Source organism: Syngnathus scovelli, chromosome 9, assembly GCF_024217435.2.
Source record: "Syngnathus scovelli strain Florida chromosome 9, RoL_Ssco_1.2, whole genome shotgun sequence".
Lineage (NCBI taxonomy): Eukaryota > Metazoa > Chordata > Actinopteri > Syngnathiformes > Syngnathidae > Syngnathus > Syngnathus scovelli.
Window position 1 is genome coordinate 14,046,314 of NC_090855.1, and position 23,417 is coordinate 14,069,730.

Sequence of the window (23,417 nt, forward strand, 5' to 3'; positions counted from 1 at the left end):
TTTCCAATTCGATGCAACTCGAAGAAAAGTACCCACTAAGTCTTTTTCTTCTTCCTCTTCTTGTTTTTTTACGGTGGCACACTATATATCCATGTGTCTGCCCCTAGCGTTTCGAACGAAGCAATACAACCACACTTGGTTTTTTAAAACAAAGCAAAACAACTTCTGCTCATTATTTGTACAAGTTATAGCTGGTTTATGGTTTAATATTTCATATTTGATGGTGGGGCTAAGTGGTATAGAAAATGGATGGATTGATGGAGGATGAATGATTGATGGCTGGCTGGCTGGCTGGCTGGCTGGCTGGCTGGCTGGCTGGCTGGCTGGCTGGCTGGATGGATGGATGGATGGATGGATGGATGGATGGATGGATGGATGGATGGATGGATGGATGGATGGATGGATGGATGGATGGATGGATGGATGGATGATGGATTTAATATTGGTTATATAAATAACCACACTTCACACGGACCAATGGTGTTTTAAAACAAAGCAAAGGCATCGGGGTCATCCTGCAACAGATCAGGACTGTTAGAGTGGTGCTCACTCTAACTTATTTTGCAAGACCCACACGGGAGACAGTATGCCCTTTAAGCACTTGCAAGTGGAGAGGTCATTCGTCGCAGTGCATACAGCGATGATCGAACGAAGTCTGACTCAGGCCTCTCGCAAGAGCATATTTATTGAGAGAAACAGGGTGGGGGTGAAAGTGGACAGGATGGGGGGGTAAACCCCTGGCCTCTGGTCAAATCATAGAGGGGGTGTTTTACGATGTTGTGTACGATTGCTTCCTCTACAGCTGGTCAATCAGTTCAAAGGATCTTAGCACTTTGTTCTACTACTTTGTTAAGACAGGACACATTTGGTTAATTATTACAGGTTACATTCCAACATAAGCATAAGATCAAACTAATCTATAAACCCTAACAATGACAATCACCGAACAAAGTCTAGACGAGGCAAAGTCTGTCAACATTTGGGGATTTGGAACTTGATTTTGGATAAAGTTTCCGCAACTTACATACTTCTGTACATTATGTATACAACTTACAGAATAGTTTGGGGTTTAATATTTTATATTTGATGGATTTAATTTTTAGGTTATCCTCTCCCTGAGTCATCACCTTATTGTGGTGGAGTGGTTTGCGTGCCCCAATGATCCTAGGAGCCATGTGTCTGGGGCTTCATGCCCCTGGTAGGGTAACCCATGGCAAACGGGTCCTTGGTGAGGGGCCAGATAAAGCACGGCTCACAAAACCTTTTATGACGATTAAGAAAATTGGACTTAGTTTTCCCTCGCCCGGACGCGGGTCATCGGGGCCCCCCTCTGGAGCCAGGCCTGGAGGTGGGGCTCGAAGGCGAGCGTCTGGTGGCCGGGCCTTTGCACAGCCCGAAAAGGAAACGTGGGTCCCCTTTCCCATGGGCTCACCACCTGTGAGACGGGCCAAAGGGGTCAGGTGCAATGTAAGCTGGGCGGTGGCCAAAGGCAGAGACCTTGGTGGTTCGATTCCCGGCTGCAGAAGCTGGCTCTTAAGACATGGAATGTCACCTCTCTGGCTGGAAAGGAGCCCGAACTGGTGTGCGAGGCAGAAAAGTTCCGACTAGACATAGTTGGACTTGCCTCCACACACAGTTTGGGCTCCGGTACGAGCCCTCTCGAGAGGGGCTGGACTCTCTTCCACTCTGGAGTTGCCCACGGTGAGAGGCGTCGAGCAGGTGTGGCTATACTTATTGCCGGGTTCACCCCGGTGAACGAGAGGGTAGCCTCCCTCCGCCTTCGGGTGGGGGGACGGGTCCTGACTGTTGTTTGTGTCTATGCACCAAACAGCAGCTCAGAGTACCCACCCTTTTTGGAGTCCCTGGAGGAAGTGCTGGAGAGCGCTCCATCGTTCTACTGGGTGACTTCAATGCTCACGTGGGCAATGACAGTGAGACCTGGAAGGGCGTGACTGGGAGGAACGGCCCCCCGATCTGAACCCGAGCGGTGTTCTATTATTGGAATTCTGTGCTCGACACGGCTTGTCAATAATGAACACCATGTTCAAGCATAAGGGTGTCCATGTGTACACTTGGCACCAGGACACCCAAGGCCGCAGTTCGATGATCGACTTTGTAGTCATGTCATCGGATTTGCGGCCGCATGTTTTGGACACTCGGGTGAAGAGAGGGGCGGAGCTGTCAACTGATCACCACCTGGTGGTGGGTTGGCTCTGCTGGTGGGGGAAGATGCCGGTCCGACCTGGCAGGCCCAAACGTATGGTGAGGGTCTGCTGGGAACGTCTGGCAGAATCCCCTGTCAGGAAGAGCTTCAACTCCCACCTCCGGCAGAGCTTTTCTGACGTCCCGGAGGAGGCGGGGGACATTAAGTCAGAGTGGACCATGTTCCGCGCCTCCATTGTTGAGGCAGCCGACCGGAGTTGTGGCCATAAGGTCATTGGTGCCTGTCGTGGCGGCAATCCCTGAACCCGCTGGTGGACACCGGCAGTAAGGGATGCCATCAAGCTGAAGAAGCAGTACTATCGGGCTGTTTTGGCCTGCGGGACTCCGGAGGCAGCTGACAGGTGGCCAAGCGGAATGCGGCTTCGGCGGTTGCTGAGGCAAAAACCCGGGCGTGGGGGGAGTTTGGCAAGGGCATGGAGAATGACTTCCGGACAGCTTCGAGGAAATTCTGGTCCACCATCCGGTGTCTCAGGAGGGGGAAGCAGTGCACCGTCAACACTGTTGTTAGGTCGAAATACGATTAGACATTAAATCACTCGCTGGAATGAAGAAGAGAAGACAACCAGAACAAGTTTACTCGCAAGGAGAACGATAGAGAAAGCAATCTCAGTTACAACCTCCATCAGTTCTGATTCCTTACTCCACGTGCCCCTCTTTTTAATGTTATGGTTGCCCTGGTTACAGAGGCGTTGCTACACTAAGGGAGGGGAGATTGTGTCTGTAGCAACGCTGATTAGCTAAAGAATGTAGTGTGGTGTGAATTAGCACTTCATTGTTGGCTCGTGACCCCCCGCAGAGGCCGTTCTCTTTCCTCAAACAGCCTGACTTGTCCTCGACTGTGATCAAATACCTTGAAGCACGTTGATTGCCGCTTTGCTGTGGAACAAAGGCAACTAAACCGTTGCTAACTTTATCTACTTGGTAAATTAACACACAATAATAATAAGTAACTTGTCCTAAACACTTCAACACACATTAAGCAAACGTGAGGTAACTGGTATGCAGTTCCTTAAACAAACATTGAGTAGATATGGGATAACTTTTATGCAACTACTTCTAACTGTATATAAACCTTAACAAAGAAAAACAGGTCTGATAAACTACAATCTATGAACCAAACCTACAGCTAAATGAAAAGGAATGAAGTTCCTGTGAATCAAACAAAGAACATGTCACCTATGCAAATAAGCCCTGCTCATTGTTAGTGAAGGCCTCTTACGGGAACAAAAACACAACATAAGGACAGGAAGGATACAAATGGCTGACAGGGATCAAAAGACATCCCTATCACTAAAATGGAAGAACCTAGATCAAAGGAAAGATAAACCCGTAAAGGCGAGGCCTCCAGGTTTGACAGGCCAAGGCTTCACTTAAAATTATTCCAACAACCGTTTACAGTGGAGATGGCGTGCTGCTGACCTCGACTCGGGACGTTGTGAGTCGGTGGGGAGAATACTTCGAAGACCTCCTCAATTCCATCTGCACGCCTTCCATTGTGGAAGTAGGGCCTGAAGACGCTGAGGCGGACTCTCCAATCTCTGGGGTCGAAGTCACTGAGGTAGTTAAAAAACTTCTCGGGGTCAAGGCCCCAGGGGTGGATGAGATCCGCCTGGCGTTCTTAAAGGCTCTTGATGTTGTGGGGCTGTCATGGCTGACACGCATCTACAACATTGCGTGGACATCGGGGACAGTGCCTCTAGATTGGCAGACTGGGGTGGTGGTTCCCCTCTTTAAGAAGGGGGACTGGAGGGTGTTCCAATTACAGGGGAATCACACTCCTCAGCCTCCCTGGTAAGGTCAATCCAGGGGTGCTGGAGAGGAGGGTCCGTCGGGAGGTCGAACCTCGGCTTTAGAAGGAGCAGTTTGGCTTTCGTCCTGGCCGTGGAACAGTGGACCAGCTCTACACCCTCAGCAGGATCCTCGAAGGGGCATGGGAGTTCGCTCAACCAGTCCACATGTGTTTTGTGGACTTGGAGAAGGCGTTCGACCGTGTCCCTCGGGAAGTTCTGTGGAGGGTGCTTCGGAAGTACGGGCTGCCGAGCCAATTGATAAGCGCGGTTCGGTGCCTGTATCACCGATGCCAGAGTTTGGTCTGCATTTCCGGCAGTAAGTCGGATTCGTTCCCAGTGAGGCTTGGACTCCGCCAAGGCTGCCCTTTGTCACCGATTCTGTTCATAATTTTTATGGACAGAATTTCTTGGTGTAGCCGAGGCATTGAGGGTGTCCGGTTTGGGGACCTCAGCATCGCGTCTCTGCTTTTTGCAGACGACGTGGTGCTGTTGGCTTCTTCAAGCCATGATCTCCAGCTCTCACTGGAGCGGTTCGCAGCCGAGTGTGAAGCGGTCGGGATGAGGGTCAGCACCTCCAAATCCGAGTCCATGGTCCTCGGTCGGAAAAGGGTGGAATGCCCCCTCCGGATCGGGGATGAGATCCTGCCCCAAGTGGAGGAGTTCAAGTATCTTGGGGTCTTGTTCACGAATGAGGGCAGGATGGAGCGCGAAATCGACAGGCGGATCGGTGCAGCGTCGGCCTGGGAGCACCTTGGGATCCCCCAGAATGAGCTGGATGAAGTGGCTGGGGAGAGGGAAGTGTGGGAGCCCCTCCTAAAGCTGCTGCCCCTGTGACCCGACCCTGGATAAGCGGAAGAAAATGGATGGATAGATGGATTTTAGTTTATGCCATAGCCCCAATGACACTTTACACGGATTAATGGTTGTTTAAAACAAAGCAACACAACTTGTTTTGGGTTTAATATGATCATATTTGATGGATTTCATTTTGTCATCTATTTTAGGTTATTTCATAGACCTAAAATCAGGTCACAGAAATAACCACACTTCATACGGATCGATGGTTGTTTAAAACAAAGCAACACGACTTCTGTATATTGTGTATGCAACTTACAGAATGGTTTTGGGTTTAATATTTCATATATGATGATTTAATTTTGTTGTCTATTTTAGGTGTACACATAGACCTAAAATAGACGTCTATTTTAGATTTTTTTCCATAGACCTCAAATAGACGTCTAAATTAGGTCTATGTGTAGACCTAATATAGGCGTCTAAATTAGGTCTACGTATAGACCTAATACAGACGTCGATTAGGTTACAGAAATAACCACACTTCACCCGGATCAATGGTTGTTTAAAACAAAGCAATGCAACCTCTGTTTATTAGATGTTATTCCTATAAATGTGTACATCCCTCCCTCAGCTGTTGCTGCTACCACTACGAACCGGATCCACTCTATTGTTTCTAAGCTTCAAACTCAGCACCCCCAATCCCTCCTCCTCATCTCTGGGGACTTCTATCATGCTTCCCTGGCCTCTTCCCTCCTCACCTTCACTCAATATGTCGACTGCCACACCAGAAACAATAGAATTTTGGACCTGTTGTATGCTAATATCAAGGATGCATACACCTCATCCGCCCTCCCCCCACTTGGTCGCTCGGATCACAACCTCGTCCATCTGGTCGCAGACTACACCCCGGTGGTAAAACAGCGTCCACCTGAGAGGAGGTCTGTGATGTTGTGGTCTGAGGAATCTACTGGCAGGCTCAGAGACTGCTTTGAGAATACAGACTGGGAAGCTCTCTGTAGCTCCCATGGGAGTGACATTGACAGTGTGGCCCACTGCATTACGGACTACATTAATTTCTGTGTGGAGACCACTGTGCCCTCCAAGTTTGTCTGGTGTTTTCCCAACAACAAACCCTGGGTGTCCTCCGAGATAAAAGCTCTGCTTAATGAGAAGAAGAGAGCCTTTGGTTCGGGGGACGTGGTGGAGCTGCGTCCAGAAGGAACTCCGGCTGAAGATCAGGAAGGAGAACTACGGGAGGAGGCTGGAGAAGCAAATGGGGCTTAACAACGGCAGAAACATCTGGAGGGGTCTGCAATCCATCTCAGGCCATGGTAAACGGGTTGAGTTGCAGTTTGCTTACCGGCCTGGTGTTGGGGTGGACAATGCAGTGATTTATTTACTGCACACAACACTGCTTCACCTGGAGGACATCGGGAGCACTGGGAGGATCATGTTCTTCGATTTTTCCAGCGCTTTTAACACCATCCAGCTGTCACTGCTCAGGGTGAAGATGGAGAAGGCAGGTGTGGACCAGCGCCTGGCTGCATGGACAACAGACTTCCTCACGACAGGCCGCAGTTACATCGCTGTGAGTCTGACGTGGTGCGCTGCAGCACAGGTGTCCCCCAGGGTACGGTGCGCTCCCCTTTCTTATTCACCCTGTATACTCCGGACTTTACCCACAACACCGCACACTGCCACATCCAGAAGTTCTCAGACGACACGGCCATTGTTGGATATGTTTCGGAGGGGAACGATCTGGAATACAGGACGGTCATCAAGGACTTTGTTAGCTGGTGTGAGCTCAACCAGCTTCAGCTGAACACCAGCAAGACGAAAGAGATGATTGTGAGCTTCGGGAGGACAGCACCCCACTTCACTCCGATGAACATCCAGGGATCGGACATTGAGGTAGTGGACAACTACAAATTCCTGGGTGTTCGCCTTAACAACAAACTGGACTGGACTGATCACACCCATACCCTTTACAAGAAGGGCCAGAGTCGCCTCCACCTGCTGAGGAGACTGAGGTCCTTCGGTGGGTGCAGGGCTCTCCTCAGGACCTTCTATGACTCTGTAGTGGCCTCAGTCATCCTCTACGCTGTGGTCTGCTGGGGAGGGGGCAGTACAGACCGGGATAGGGGGAGACTGAATAAGATGGTCAGGCGAGCGAGCTCTGTCCTGGGCTGTCCCCTGGACTCCATTGAGGTTGTGGGTGAGAAGAGGACGTTAATTAAGCTGAATTCCATCATGGACAACACCTCTCACCCCCTCCATGACATTGTGCGGTCCCTGAGCAGCTCCTTTAGCAGCAGACTATTACACCTCCGGTGTAGGAAGGAACGATTCCGCAGGTCCTTCATTCCCTCTGCTGTCAGACTCTACAACATGTGTGGCACCTGATAAAATTGTGTTTCGTCTCTACTAGCGGCACTTGTCTTTGTCCTTGTCTGTTATTTATCCTTTTTGGAAATTTTGGCACTTGTATTGTTGGATTTTGTCCACAATTTAGGGAGCGCGTTATCTGCGCCTCACGGCAAAAGCCTTTGCCAATCACCTGTTATCCAATTTTCTCACTGCGTGCTCGTCTGATTTCTTCAGATTTAGGAAAATGCAAAGACACTGAAGCAGAAATTAGACTTACACAGATTGGTTGAGTTCAATCACAATTCTTGTTCAAAAAGCTCTGTTTTCAGGAAAGTACAATACAGCGCTGGGCCCTTCAAGAGCGGAAAGTCTCCATTCAGAAAAGGCAAAGTCCAAGGTTGTTAGATCAGTTTTATATTCAGTAGCACATTGTGGGCCGAGATTGATGGGTGATGAGTCTTCGGGGTGGGGCAAGTTCGAAGGAGAGTCTGCTTCCATGGGAGTGTCAAAGTCAAAGTCAGCTTTATTGTCAATTTCTCCACATGCCAAAGACACACAAAGAAACCGAAATTTCGTTCCCCCCTATCCCACGGTGACAAGACATGGCTCACAACAGACAAACAAGTAAACAAGTATAACAAAAGCGTGCTGAATAAATAATGAATAAATAACACAACAATAAATAAATAAATAAGAGGAGCAGAAAAAAAAGGAGCAAGTGCGCGTACAGCAGACATTCCTGAAAATAGCGCAACAGTGCCGCACGCTACGTAGAAGGGGGTAGCGAGTTCAGGGCCCTAACAGCCTGGAGAAAGAAGCTGTTGGTGAGTCTGGTGGTGCGGGAGCGCAGGCTCCTGTACCTCTTCCCAGAGGGCAGAAGGTCAAACAAAGAGTGAGCCGGGTGACTCACATCTCTGGCAATCGAGGTTGCCTTGCGGGCGAGATGGGAGGTGTAAATGTCCTTCAGGGAGGGGAGCGAAGCACCAATAATCTTACCAGCCGTATTCACTATGCGCTGCAGGGCCTTCAAGTTCTGTTCAGTGCAGTTACCACCCCAGACAGCGATGCAACTGGTGAGGACGCTCTCAATGGTGCCACGGTAGGATGTAGACAGGACTGCCTGAGGAGCACATGCACGCCTGAGCTTCCGCAGGAAGTACAGGCGGCGCTGAGCTTTCTTTGCCAGTGACGAGGTGTTTGCGGACCAGGAGAGGTCCTCACTGATGTGCACTCCCAGGAACTTGGTGCAGCTCACCCTATCCACCACAACACCGTCGATGATCAGCGGCAGGTGTGTTGTGTGACCCTTCCGGAAGTCAACAATGATTTTCTTGGTCTTATTGACGTTCAGCAGGAGGTTGTTGTCCCTGCACCACGTGGTCAGAAGGTCAACTTCCGACCTGTACCGAGTATCGTCGCCCTTCGTAATGAGACCCACCAGAGTCGTGTCGTCAGCAAACTTCACTATGCGGTTGTCGCTGTAGGTCGCAGTGCAGTCATGCGTCAGCAGGGTGAAGAGCAATGGACTGAGCACGCAGCCCTGGGGGGCCCCCGTGCTCAGCATGATGCTGGCGGAGATTTTGTCGCCAACACGCACCACCTGAGGCCTCTGACAGAGGAAGTCCAGTATCCAGTTGCAGAGGGAGGTACTGAGGCCCAGCTCGTCGAGTTTGCAGATGAGTCGCTGCGGCACAATGGTGTTGAAGGCAGAGCTGAAGTCCACAAACAGCAACCTCACATATGAGTCCTTTCTCTCCAGGTGGGTGAGGGCCGAGTGGAGGGCAGAGCAGATGGCATCCTCAGAGGACCGCTTGGCACGGTACGCAAACTGGAAAGGGTCAATGGAGAACGGACTTGATGTGCTCCATGACCAGCCGCTCAAAGCACTTCATGATGATGGGCGTCAGTGCCACAGGGCGGTAGTCATTGAAGCAGGACGGTGCAGGTTTCTTCGGCACAGGAACGATGGTGGCAGCCTTGAAACACGAGGGGACGATGGCCTGCTGCAGGGAAACGTTAAAGATGTCCGTGAAGACACCCGACAGCTCCCCAGCGCAGTCCTTCAGCGCTCGACCCGGGATGTTGTCAGGGCCCGCCGCCTTACGGGTGTCAATAGCGGCAAGCGCCCTCCTCACACCGTCGGCAGAGAGGCGCAGGGCCTGCTCGTGTGGGGGGGGAGTGGTCTTCAGCGGGCAAGTGCTGTTCTGGGCGTCGAAGCGAGCAAAGAAGCGGTTCAGATCGTTCAGCAGACGGACGTCGCCCTCACAGCTCTTCGGCGCGGGCTTGTAGTCCGTGATGGTCTGAATGCCCCGCCAAAGGCTACGTGCGTCCTTGCTGTCCTTGAAGTGGGTGGAGACCTTGCACGAGAACGCCTTCTTCGCTTCTTTGATGCCTCGGGACAGGTCGGCCCTCGCTGTCCTCAAGCCAGCCTCATCCCCCGCTCTGAAAGCCTTGTCCCTGGCCCTCAACAGTCTGAGGACAGCCCCCGTCAGCCACGGCTTCCAGTTCGCGCGAGTGATGACGGATTTCGAGCAAGTCACATCATCGATGCACTTCGTGATGTAAGAGGTAACAGAGTCAGTATACTCCTCTATGTCCGTCCAATCGTTGTAGGTGGCTGCCTGCTTAAACAAGTCCCAGTCAGTGGTGTCGAAGCAGTCACGAAGTGCATCGGAGGCACCCTCAGGCCACACTCGAACCTGCCTCCGAACCGGCCTGGATGCCTTTACCAATTGTCTGTAAGCGGGCAAAAGCAAAACGGTGAGATGGTCAGAAAGCCCCAGATGGGGGAGGGGGGTGGCTTTGAAAGCTCCCTTTTTCGCCGAGTAGACTAGGTCCAGGAAGCTGTCTTAGTGGTGGTGCTGGTTATGGGCGATTCGGTGTGTAGGTGGGGGGCTGTTGGTGTGTGTGTGTGGAGGGGGGCTGTTGTCTTCCATCCCGTCTTTCGGCCTTGGCGATCATCTTTGGCCGAGTTCTCGGGTGGGGGCTGTTGGCTTCCCTCCCGTCTTTCGGCCTTGGCGATCATCTTTGGCCGAGTCTTTGGGTGGCTCCTTCTGGCACCTGCTGGTTTTATCTCCACGTGACCTTCCTGTGAACATTCTTCTCCAATCTTGGACATACACTGTCGTACCTCATTCAACCGTATATTTTCTTTGTTAGGCAAACTATTTCCCTCTGTGCAGAGCGTTCAGTAGTAATCAAAAACTGGCGTCTAGCATTAGTCAAAACATAAGATACAATCAAGTACTGAACGGTCAAGACGACTCTGGCTGTGTCCATGATTCAGAGAAAAAACATCAGGCATGCATTCCACAGTTCCTTAAGGCTCATTAAGCTATTTAGGCAATATATCAAAAGTCATTTGTTATTTCAAAGTCCTCAGAAATATATCAGATCATAAAGTTATAAAAATCTTTCTCATCACCACTCATCAAAAATGTCTAGTTATGTCTTCTTTATTGATTTGGTGTGTAGGTATAATTATATGCTTAAAATGTTTCTTTTATTTATTTAATATGTGAATATACTTGTCTGCTTATGTACACTATTCAATGAGGTTTGAGCATATCTGTTTTTATAGCTAGGCAGGACTTTTTGTATTTTGACCCCATTTCCTGCACTCCCTCTATTGACCTCAGTTTAACTGAGGTCACCAAAATCGTTGATGCCACCAGGGTCCCTCTGTTGGCACACCACGTCCCTCTGTGGAGCCGCTTCAAGTCCCTCTGTGGGGCCGCCAATGAGTGAGAAAAATAAATATAGATAAAATTCATACCCTGACATTTGTAAAAGATGGAGAGTGGAAAGGCAATTGGCCTAGACAACATTCCAGTGACAGCATGGAACTGTCAAGGAGAGATGGCAGGGGAGATTTTTAAAAAGCGAGAAGTTCCCCGGAAAGGTGTTGACTTCTATTTCTTAATTCAGACCACGGCGATGCGCAGAACTGTAGTAGCTACAGAGGTGTTGTTATGTTGATTAAGCAAAGCATGAAGTTATCGGAAAGAATGATAGAAGCGAGGCTTGGAAATCTACTGGCCAAAATAATGGAGAGTGTGGCAGAGACGAAGATAGGACATGCAGATGGTTGGTGGTACAGAAAGATATGGAAACGATCGCTCTGCAGTCGCGGCCCCTAACAGGAGCAGCCGAAAGAAGTGGAAGATGAGAAAGAAAATGTGAAAGAGAAATACATAAACAAATAACGAAATACATACATACATATATAGTACATACATATAGACAGACAGACATCGAACGATTTGCCCATTCGGTCACTCAGCCCTTCAGTCAGTCACTCAATGAATCAATCAATCAATGAATCAATCAATGAATGAGTGAATCAATCAATCAATGAATCAATGAATCAATCAATGAATCAATCAATCAATGAATCAATCAATCAATCAATCAATCAATTAATCAATCAATCAATCACACAGGTGTTAACTAATTTGTAATTGTATTGCAAGCAATTTAAACTCTAATGGAATATGATGATGTCCATATCTGTTTTATCAAATTCTAATCCTACTTTACCTTTGTATAAGGCACAGGTGTCAAACTCAAGGCCTGGGGGCCAGATGCAGCCCGCCACATGATTTTGTGCGGCCCGCGAAGACAAATTGTGCTTTTTATTCACGGGTCATTACTCGAATTGCAAATTGTTTTCACTTTTAATAATATTTGATTTTTAAATATTAGACCAGTTTTTATTTGTCTGATTTGAAAGCAAGTTACTTGCCAGTTTGTTTTGTAGCTTTTACTCTATATAATATGAGGTGCTCACACATTTATTTGGGTATGACATACCGGTCCTCCGAAAGAAGCTATGACTACACTGCGGCCTGTGAACAAATGAGTTTGACCCCCCTGGTACAAGGGATAGCCTTCTCATTGATCAATCCATCCCATCCATCCATCCATTGTCTGAACCGCTTAGACCCCACGGGGGTCGCGGGCATGCTGGAGCCTATCCCAGCCGTCATCGGGCAGTAGGCGGGGGACACCCTGAACTGGTTGCCAGCCAATCGCAGGGCACACAGAGACAGACAACCAATCGCACTCACACTCACACCTAGGGACAATTTGGAGTCTTCAATTGGCCTACCAAGCATGTTTTTGGAATGTGGGAGGAAACCGGAGTGCCCGGAGAAAACCCACGCGGGCCCGGGGAGAACATGCAAACTCCATACAGGGAGGGCCGGAGGTGGAATCGAACCCGCACCCTCCTAACTGTGAGGCGGACGTGCTACCCAGTGCGCCACCGAGCCGCCCTCATTGATCAATCACGTATCTTAAATCATGCTTTTCCTCCTTTGAAGCGACTATGTACTTCACACCCAAACAGCACCATTTTATAGGGAAACAACTTGTCGAATCTATTTGTTTCCCACATAATACTTCCGCAATCATCTTAAATTTGTTCAGTTTATCAATCCCTTCCATTGTTTATCCTGCAAATGATCACGTGAATAATGTGTTATTCAAACTTTAACGTTCATAATCCACCTGTTCCCAATTTGTTTGGAGTCTGTATGTTGTTGTTCTAATTTTTTACATTTAATACTCTCCCACCTATTTGATCCTATCTTGTGAAGGTCTACTGTCAGGTTCAAAGTATTTCTGTCAGGTTCAAAGTGCTAACTGAATATCTATATAAAAGAAAAGGATCAGCAGACAAACACAAGTGAGGCAGAATATTGAGTTTTCTCGCGAGGAGTGAGATACAGATTGCTTTCTACAATCTGACTACACTAAAAAAATCTGTTTACACTCCTCGCTCTTTTTATTTGGAATGCCCTACCCACAGTGTGAGACGATTAGCCCCTGGGGGGGGGGGGGGGAAGAGATTGTGGGCTTCGTCTCGTAAGAAAAGAAAAAAAAAGTAATGCACAAAGTGTTGCGTGCAGATATGGCTGTATCAGCAAAACAGTTTAAGCAATATTCCGAGAGATAAAAAGAGAAAGTGACGTTCTTTAAGGAAGATCAGAAGGTTCATGACGCATCGTTTGACGTGTTGTTTTCACGATCTGTTCTGGTGGACGCTGAGATGTCAGCAGTATCTTGTTTGACACAACCGTCATCTTGCCCCTGACCCAGCCGTAATCCTTCTGTTCTGTTGCACAAGATAAGAATAAGCAAGGCAAAGCAGCAAGCATATTGAGCAGTAACATTATTAATAAGTACTCATTAGAGAACGCATGATAACATATATACAATTCTTCTAACAATTCCCCCCTGTTTATCATAAGTTCTCGGGGACTAACTTATCACCCATATGGCCACTTCAAAAGATTTTCAGCCAAGGGATCACATTTCGCAAGAACTAACTTACACTTGGGAGGAAATTGAGTCTTAATCGTCAAAGCCAGAGTCAGGAAACAAATCAGACAGGTTTACCACAATAGATTCGCTGACAGAGTCGTCACTAGAGAAAGAACTCCCGTCAATCGAAAGGTCATCCCTTTGGAGCAACGGAAAAGTCTCAGCTGGTGGAGAGATAGCAGTTGTAATTAGCCTATTAATTAAGGATCGGAGACAAGGAATGCAACAACATCCACACAGGGTCAAAATGGCAGAGAAAACGGCAATGGAGACCAGGACCGAGGAAACCAGGGTGCGGTACTTTCCAAACCTCCGTGTTCACCCCACTGTGTTCCTTCATCCTCCCATTCAATGTCCGCAGACCCTCAAGGGCCCGGGACAGGCTTCCGTCGGCTGCAGTATTATTTGGAATAAATGTGCAACATTGCTCACCAAACATGGCGCAGACACCGCCCTCTTTTGAGAGTAGCATGTCAAGGGCCATTCGATTCTGGAAAGCCATGAGGGAAGTAGCGGCCAGTTGGGAGTGGACTGCCTTGAAACCCGCCTCGGTCCAGTTTCCAAGCCTCTGCACGTTGTAATGGATGTAGTTAATCCTGTCAACATTTTTGTTAAGAGTACACCACCAACACAGGGCGGATTCAAAACCAGCTGCTATCTGATTCACCAGCTTATACTCATCCGGTACTCCTCGAGGAACACCAATGGCGTCTATGTAAGTTGGATTAGCTGCGCCCTGCCATTCGGCGTTTCGCTTCGTTCTCAGCCAGTATTCGGGCACTACGGACTTAGCAAAAGATGTTAGATCATAAGAGGACATTGGTATCAAATGAACAGGAAATAATAGGGTTACCAAAGCGCAAATTCCAGAGCTGTTTAAAGGCAACCTATCATAAAGTTTGTTACTATTACACCAAAACCAAATATCACTACGAGCAATGGGCAAAAAAGGGGCAGTGACATTGGTCATGGACCCACACCATGGAGTAGGTAGGGCGCCGAGCTTCTCACCGGTACCAGGTAATCTAATGCATGTAAAATTACCCTTAGCTACATCGGACGAAAAAAGGGGTTTATATTTTGTCATAGAGGCAACAGGGTAAACCTTATCCCATTTAAAACAATCATGAGTGGGTGAAATGGATGAGTTTAACATTAAAATAACAGCACACTTAGGAACCATATTTGCAGGTATGATTTTCAAAAGAGGTCTTGGACCCATACATGCAATGCAACTAGTGTTAGCCATCTTTGCGGCTTGCTCAGCCATAAGAAGCCAGTTGTTGGTTTGACCGCTTATTCCTGTGGAGGCTACAAAATAGCTGTCTACATCAGTGAGGAGCATACTTGTGATTTTTGCTCCTGATGACAGGGTGTAATTATTTGTAACGGGACGGTCTGCAATCGACATTGTTTTGTTAATGCAAATAGCAATAGGAAAGTGAGGATCAATTCCAGAGGACCAAGCCCACAGTTGAAAACCCCAACAGGAAGTGTTAAACAAGGTGGCATTTGGAGGACGAATTTGACCATCAGGGAGTGTAAAAGTCAAAAGGAGGCTTGTGCCCTGATTCTTCAAAGTTACTCGTTTAGCAAAGAACACAGCCTCTTCACTGGAACCAGAGAGCCAAAAATCTTGCGTTTGTGTGGTGACAAGGGTGCCCCAGTCGGTGCTAACCGGGTGACTAGTTAAATACCACCAATATCCGAGCTATTTATCCCCAGTAGTGGGGTGACCATTTCGAAACCTTTCAAACTTTTCATAGGTAAAATAATAGAAGAAGATGTATTAGGAGCCACAGTAAACATTAATGAGTTATTGTAAGTCCAAGACAAAAGCCATGGCACGCAAGTTGGAACGCGGACGGTTTCTGGTGTACAAACAACATGATCAAAAGGGGATTTTGTGTTGCGCTTATGTCTAGCAATTTTTCCCCATGAGCCATATTGATTAGAATCAGCGTTGGTAGTTGCCTGAGACAAGAGTGTTCGAGGCTCATGGTACTCTATCCATACAAATAAAATAACCCCCGAAAAAAAAAAAACAATAACAAAACCCAGCACATGGTAGACTTTGCGCAGGCTACAGCCCGATTAAAGCACTTTACGAATGACTCTCTAATGCTCACGTTCTGGATCTCCTCAGAGTCAACACCCTGAGCTTCGGGTTGGTGTCTTGGAAATTGGCTTCTGCTAGCTTTCGTGTCAACCCTGGATCTTGGCACCAGGATCAGGCGCTATTACCAGACTTTGCTCACCTTCCGTACTTAGGTTGGGTCTGCAGAGATCACCTTTTTACAATAAGATAAATGCAGAAAACAAATAAATGCAGAAAAAAACAATATTCTTTCCCTTCACATTTATGTAATTGGATATAAACCATATGTATTGTCTGAAACGGATACAATGGAGTCGGGAACTTTCCTCTCTGAGGTCTTAAATTGCCTTGTGAAAAAGCTGCAAAACCGTATGTCGTATAAATAGCTTCAACTTGTTTCACCATACCCCCCCCGTCGAGTCATGGGTGACCCCATGACTCGAAATAGCAGCTCATTTGAACAAGTTACGAGGCAAGACAGGTTTGCCCAAAGGTCACACAAAAAGACCATCAGGGTTTTTAGTTGCACCCCGCTTTTCCCAAGAGAGTCGTTCCTGGGAGGGGCTCTGAGACTGCATGTCAAGCAACACATCAGGGGAGATGTGTGACATCGAATCATGATCAGTGAGAGACGAGAGGACATGGAGCAGGCCTTCTACAGCGGCCCTAGCGGATTTGTCAGCAAAAGCATTACCGAGAGAAATAGGATCAGAGCTTGCAGTGTGAGCAGCACATTTGCAAACCGCCACCTTTAAAGGTAGCTGGACAGCATCCAAAAGTTGAATTAGTAATGTGGAATGGGTGACGGGCTTCCCCGTAGAAGTTATCATGCCACGGTTGCTCCACTGCTGAGCAAAAACGTGCACTGTAGCAAAAGCATACTGACTATCAGTCCAGATAGTGATGGACTTGTTTGCAAACAATTTGCAGGCCCCAGTCAAAGCAATGAGCTCAGCGGCCTGTGCTGACATATAGGATGGCAGTTTAGCAGCCTCCAAGACTTCGTCAGCAGTAACAATGGCATACCCAGTAAGGGTCATTTTTCTTAGAAGACCCATCAACAAAACCCACATGACCATCTGGCAGAGGTGTATCTCCCAAATCAGGCAGAGCCTTTGCAATCTGTTGAGCAGCATCGACACAATCATGGAATTCGCCGTCGTCAGGAAGGGGAATGAGACCCCTGGCACAAGGGATAGCCTTCTCATTGATCAATCGCGTATCTTAAATCATGCTTTTCCGCCTTTGAAGCGACTATGTACTTCAAACCCAAACGGCACCATTTTATAGGTAAAAAATGTGTTGAATTTATTCGTTTTCGACATAATACTGGTCGCAAATTTGCATGTAGAGCATTTTTGAGTTGTTGATCATAGACATCAGTTGAACACTCTTTCTGATCTGTGTCTAAAGTCTTCAAACAACTCATCTTCTTTTTGTTTAGTTCGGCCAATGTCTGTGTAATTTGCTCTACGTTGGAATTTTATTTTTATCCTGCCCAATAGTTGGTCAATTTGTATTTGTAATGGGACCCCGTTATATTCCAATGGACGGCCCTGGAGCTCAAAAGGACTCCAGGTGCCTTTAACACTTGCCCAATGTTTGGTTAAGGATGCCATGAAAACCTGTTGTACTTCATCCATCCATCCATCCATCCATTTTCTGAACCGCTTAGTCCCCTGAACCGGTTGCCAGCCAATCGCAGGGCACAAAGAGACAAACAACCATTCGCACTCGCACTCACACAATGAGTTATTTAATTTGGGGTACAAAGACGGAAAGGATGGTTCGCTTTGCCGTGCCACAACATCTGTCTTTGTAATTTGATCATTTTTCTCATCTTCATTCATCACATTCTCAGCATTCTTAAGCGAGCTGGCGCTGACACTGTGTCATCATCTTCCTGTCTGTGCAACAGCAAGTTATTTTTTATCTTTTCTTCGTCTTCCTTATCTTTCAATTTTCCTCTCATCTGGGAAAATGAGAATGTAATTTTGCTTTTTAATTTTAAGTCTTGCAAAATTGCTATACCCCTCCGCGAGTCGTCACCTTATCGTGGTGGAGGGGTTTGCGTGCCCCTATGATCCTAGGAGCCATGTTGTCGGGGGCTTCATGCCCCTGGTAGGGTCACCCATGGCAAACGGGTCCTAGGTGAGGGGCCAGACAAAGCACGGCTCACAAGCCCCTTATGATGAGTGATATAAATGGACTTAGTTTTCCCTCGCCCGGACGCGGGTCACCGGGGCCTCCCTCTGGAGCCAGGCCTGGAGGCGGGGCTCGAAGGCGAGCGTCTGGTGGCCGGGCCTTCGCCCATGGGGCCCGGCCGGGCATAGCCCGAAATGGAAACGTGGGTCCCCCTTCCCATGGGCTCACCACCTGTGGGAGGGGCCGAAGGGGTCGGGTGCAATGTGAGCTGGGCGGCAGCCAAAGGCGGGGACCTTGGCGGTCTGATCCCCGGCTGCAGAAGCTGGCTCTTGGGACATGGAATGTCACCTCTCTGGCTGGAAAGGAGCCCGAGCTGGTGTGTGAGGCAGAAAGATTCCGACTAGATATAGTCGGACTAGCCTCCACACACAGTTTGGGTTCCGGTACAAGCCCTCTCGAGAGGGGCTGGACTCTCTTCCACTCTGGAGTTGCCCACGGTGAGAGGCGTCGAGCAGGTGTGGGTATACTTATTGCCCCCCGGCTGGGCGCCTGCACATTGGGGTTCACCCCGGTGAACGAGAGGGTAGCCTCCCTCCGCCTTCGGGTGGGGGGACGGGTCCTGACTGTTGTTTGTGTCTATGCACCAAACAGCAGCTCAGAGTACCCACCCTTCTTGGGGTCCCTGGAGGAAGTGCTGGATAGCGCTCCTTCTGGGGACTCTATCGTTCTACTGGGTGACTTCAATGCTCACGTGGGCAATGACAGTGAGACCTGGAAGGGCGTGATTGGGAGGAACGGCCCCCCTGATCTGAACCCGAGCGGTGTTCTATTGTTGGACTTCTGTGCTCGACACGGATTTTCAATAATGAACACCATGTTCAAACATAAGGGTCTCCATGTGTGCACTTGGCACCAGGACACCCTAGGCCGCAGTTCGATGATCGACTTTGTAGTCGTGTCATCGGATTTGCGGCCGCATGTTTTGGACACTCGGGTGAAGAGAGGGGCGGAGCTGTCAACTGATCACCACCTGGTGGTGGGCTGGCTCCGATGGTGGGGGAAGATGCCGGTCCGACCTGGCAGACCCAAACGCTCTGTGAGGGTCTGCTGGGAACGTCTGGCAGAATCTCCTGTCAGGAAGAGCTTCAACTCCCACCTCCGGCAGAGCTTTTCCCACGTCCCGGGGGAGGCGGGGGACATTGAGTCTGAGTGGACCATGTTCCGCGCCTCCATTATTGAGGCGGCCGACCGGAGCTGTGGCCGTAAGGTCGTTGGTGCCTGTCGTGGCGGCAACCCCCGAACCCGCTGGTGGACACCGGCGGTAAGGGATGCCGTCAAGCTGAAGAAGGAGTCCTATCGGGCCGTTTTGGCCTGCGGGACTCCGGAGGCAGCTGACAGGTACCGGATGGCCAAGCGGAACGCGGCTTCGGCGGTTGCTGAGGCAAAAACCCGGGCGTGGGAGGAGTTCGGTGAGGCCATGGAGAATGACTTTCGGACGGCTTCGAGGAAATTCTGGTCCACCATCCGGCGTCTCAGGAGGGGGAAGCAGTGCAACGTCAACACTGTTTACAGTGGGGATGGCGTGCTGCTGACCTCGACTCGGGACGTCGTGAGTCGGTGGGGAGAATACTTCGAAGACCTCCTCAATTCCACCTACACGCCTTCCATTGAGGAAGCAGGGCCTAGAGACTCTGAGGCGGATTCTCCAATCTCTGGGGTCGAAGTCACTGAGGTAGTTAAAAAACTCCTCGGTGGCAAGGCCCCGGGGGTGGATGAGATCCGCCCAGAGTTCTTAAAGGCTCTGGATGTTGTGGGGCTGTCATGGCTGACACGCCTCTACAACGTTGCGTGGACATCGGGGACAGTGCCTCTGGATTGGCAGACTGGGGTGGTGGTTCCCCTCTTTAAGAAGGGGGACCGGAGGGTGTGTTCCAATTACAGGGGAATCACACTCCTCAGCCTCCCTGGTAAGGTCTATTCAGGGGTGCTGGAGAGGAGGGTCCGTCGGGAGGTCGAACCTCGGATTCAGGAGGAGCAGTGTGGCTTTCGTCCTGGCCGTGGAACAGTGGACCAGCTCTGTACACCCTCGGCAGGATCCTCGAGGGTGCATGGGAGTTTGCCCAACCAGTCCACATGTGTTTTGTGGACTTGGAGAAGGCGTTTGACCGTGTCCCTCGGGAGGTTCTGTGGAGGGTGCTTCGGGAGTACGGGGTGCCAAGCCAACTGATAAGGGCGGTTCGGTCCCTGTATCACCGATGCCAGAGTCTGGTCCGCATTTCCGGCAGTAAGTCGGATTCGTTCCCAGTGAGGGTTGGACTCCGCCAAGGCTGCCCTTTGTCACCGATTCTGTTCATAATTTTTATGGACAGAATTTCTAGGCGCAGCCGAGGCGTTGAGGGGGTCCGGTTTGGGGACCTCAGCATCGCGTCTCTGCTTTTTGCAGATGACGTGGTGCTGTTGGCTTCTTCAGGCCGTGATCTCCAGCTCTCGCTGGAACGGTTCGCAGCCGAGTGTGAAGCGGTCGGGATGAGGGTCAGCACCTCCAAATCCGAGTCCATGGTCCTCGATCGGAAAAGGGTGGAATGCCCTCTCCGGATCGGGGATGAGATCCTGCCCCAAGTGGAGGAGTTCAAGTATCTTGGAGTCTTGTTCACGAGTGAGGGGAGGATGGAGCGTGAGATCGACAGGCGGATCGGTGCAGCGTCGGCAGTAATGCGGACCCTGTACCGGTCCGTTGTGGTGAAGAGAGAGCTGAGCCAAAAGGCAAAGCTCTCAATTTACCGGTCGATTTACGCTCCTACCCTCACCTATGGTCACGAGCTATGGGTCGTGACCGAAAGAACGAGATCTCGGATACAAGCGGCCGAAATGAGTTTTCTCCGCAGGATGTCCGGGCTCTCCCTTAGAGATAGGGTGAGAAGCTCGGTCATCCGGGAGAGACTCGGAGTAGAGTCGCTACTCCTCCACGTTGAGAGGAGCCAGATGAGGTGGCTCGGGCATCTTATCAGGATGCCTCCTGGACGCCTCCCTGGGGAGGTGTTCCGGGCATGTCCCACCGGTAGGAGACCCCGGGGACGACCCAGGACGCGCTGGAGAGACTATGTCTCTCAGCTGGCCTGGGAACGCCTTGGGGTCCCCCGGGATGAGCTGGATGAAGTGGCTGGGGAGAGGGAAGTCTGGGAGTCCCTCCTGAAGCTGTTGCCCCCGCGACCCGACCCCGGATAAGCGGAAGAAGATGGATGGATGGATGGATGAAAATTGCTATATCCTTACTGCACCGAGATAAACTGTTAAATATATCTTTAAAAATAAACAAACAAAAACAATCTATGCTCTTCAAAATGGGACCCAAATGTCAGATTACAAATCAAACCTCCTCCTTCACTCTCACATTTTTTGATAGAACAGTCTACTTAGCTAGACACTGTCATATCATACTAAATAATGGCCTGCAAATTAAATATAATGTTGTTGCTGTGGTCCCTCAAAACATGTGACTAGAATTTGGACAATTACTAACCCCCATCAATTGATAAATTATCTCCTCACTAAAGTCCTAGCCTGTTAACCTATCTGCATCAAGAAGACATTTGCAATGCAGGGGATAAGAGAATAATAATAACACCATTGATTTCTAATCATTAGCCTAATTTTATCCAGTTCTACAATGTATGTTTTCTCTTACTCTCACATTTTTATGAGGGTTGGGCACTCTCCTCGTCGGACGAGTTTCTGCCCACAACCCTCATATTATTCTATAATTTCTAATTTTTACATTTAACAATGCAAATCTGATGAACCATTGTCTAGCACACCGTTTTCGTGCACCAATTTAACGCAATTCCAACCTTTATAACGAACTGATACACAAAGACAAACATACACAGAAACAAACACACGGGCCCACAACATAGACATGACAATCTTCCCAGCTGATAACAAGGGTGGGGAGGAGCAACTGAAGTGCGGAGAGCCTCGCCACCGCCACGTCGCATAATGCAACCCCCCACCTCTGTCCAAAATATGCATTTGTCAAGATATTTTATATTTTCGGTGTCGACCCCTTCCATTAATTTCCAATCTTTGCATTTTAATTCATGTTGGGGTAGCGACTTTTGTTTGCTATTTGATTTTGCAATTTGGCAATTCGAATGGCACCTACAGTGTCCTAAAGCCAATTTAATTTCTGCTCCTCTTATTTATTTATTTATTTATTTATTGTTGTGTTATTTATTCATCATTTATTCAGCACGCTTTTGTTATACTTGTTTACTTGTTTGTCTGTTGTGAGCCATGTCTTGTCACCGTGGGATAGGGGGAATGAAATTTCGGTTTCTTTGTGTGTCTTTGGCATGTGGAGAAATTGACATAAAGCTGACTTTGACTTTGAGGACAGTGGTAAAATATTCAATGAGTGGTAAGTCTCCTTTCCTCTGCTTCCACACAAAGCCACTGTTTACAATCCTGTGTGTTTTATATAAAGGAGAGCTCAAATGAGATCACTCTCAGTCAAACCATACACACACACACACAATGCGCACTCTTATCGTCTCACAGGCAAGCAGGGGAGTCCGCCCTCCCGTGGATTTTAACAAACTCTTTAACCTTCCTATTGTGTAAAAAAACTTATTTTTACCCTTTTCTTGAAGTAGATATAAACCTATCTTTTCATGGATAAGGGAGCCAAACCAGCTAAACAAGAGTTAAGAAAAACATTGGATGAAAAATATTGTTTTTAGGGTATTTTTTTTTGGGGCTGATTCAATACACGGGTCAAAAATGACCCGCTAACACCACAGATGGCAGCAGAAAGCTAACACATTAGGAAGGTTAAGTTAGGAGGCCCCACTACACCTCAGCGGAATTTAACTGCTCCAAATTACCTGTACTTCTTTAGAAAACAGAGGAGTCCGCCCTCCCATGGAATTTAACTGACTTATAAGTCAGGGGACTCCATCATCCCAGCGGAATTTAACTGTTTCTAATTGCACTTGATAGGATCTAGAATTGTCAAGGTTTTAAGTGACCTCTTGTCACTGCACATTCATTCCTTTTAACTGAATCAATATTCGTACTCACAGTCTGCTGGTTCTTTTCCTCGGATGTTCTCGTCAACCACTCTGGTGTCCAGCCGACTGATCGAGTCAGCCCCGTGAAAAGGGTTTCTTTATGTGCCTTGGCCAAGGACTTGTCCTGCGTCGAAAAGTCAGCCGGACCCCCGAGATAGGTCAATTGAGAATCCCGGCCGAGCCCCCAATTTCTGTCAGGTTCAAAGCGCTAACTGAATATCTGTATAAAAGAAAAGGATCAGCAGACAAACACAAGTGAGGCAGAATATTGAGTTTTCTCGCGAGGAGTGAGATACAGATTGCTTTCTACAATCTGACTACATCTGTTTACACTCCTCGCTCTTTTTATTTGGAATGCCCTACCCACAGTGTGAGACGATTAGCCCCTGAGGGAGGGGGGGGGGGGGAGATTGTGGGCTTCGTCTCGTAAGAAAAGAAACAAAAAGTAATGCACAAGGTGTTGCGTGCAGATATGGCTATATCAGCAAAACAGTTTAAGCAATATTCCGAGAGATAAAAAGAGAAAGCGACGTTCTTTAAGGAAGATCAGAAGGTTCATGACGCATCGTTTGACGTGTTGTTTTCACGATCTGTTCTGGTGGA

The 23,417-nt window shown here is 48.7% G+C and overlaps 1 long non-coding RNA gene across 1 annotated transcript in view; it reads left to right on the forward strand.

Moving 5' to 3' along the window:
- The first annotated feature begins 6,467 nt into the window (after nt 1–6,467).
- The window catches only part of LOC137840631 (uncharacterized), a 146,008-nt gene continuing 129,058 nt past the window's right edge, over nt 6,468–23,417 (forward strand). Inside the window, exon 1 of the long non-coding RNA XR_011087444.1 lies at nt 6,468–6,719. This is a non-coding gene — a long non-coding RNA (uncharacterized lncRNA). The remainder of the gene's footprint in view (nt 6,720–23,417) is intronic.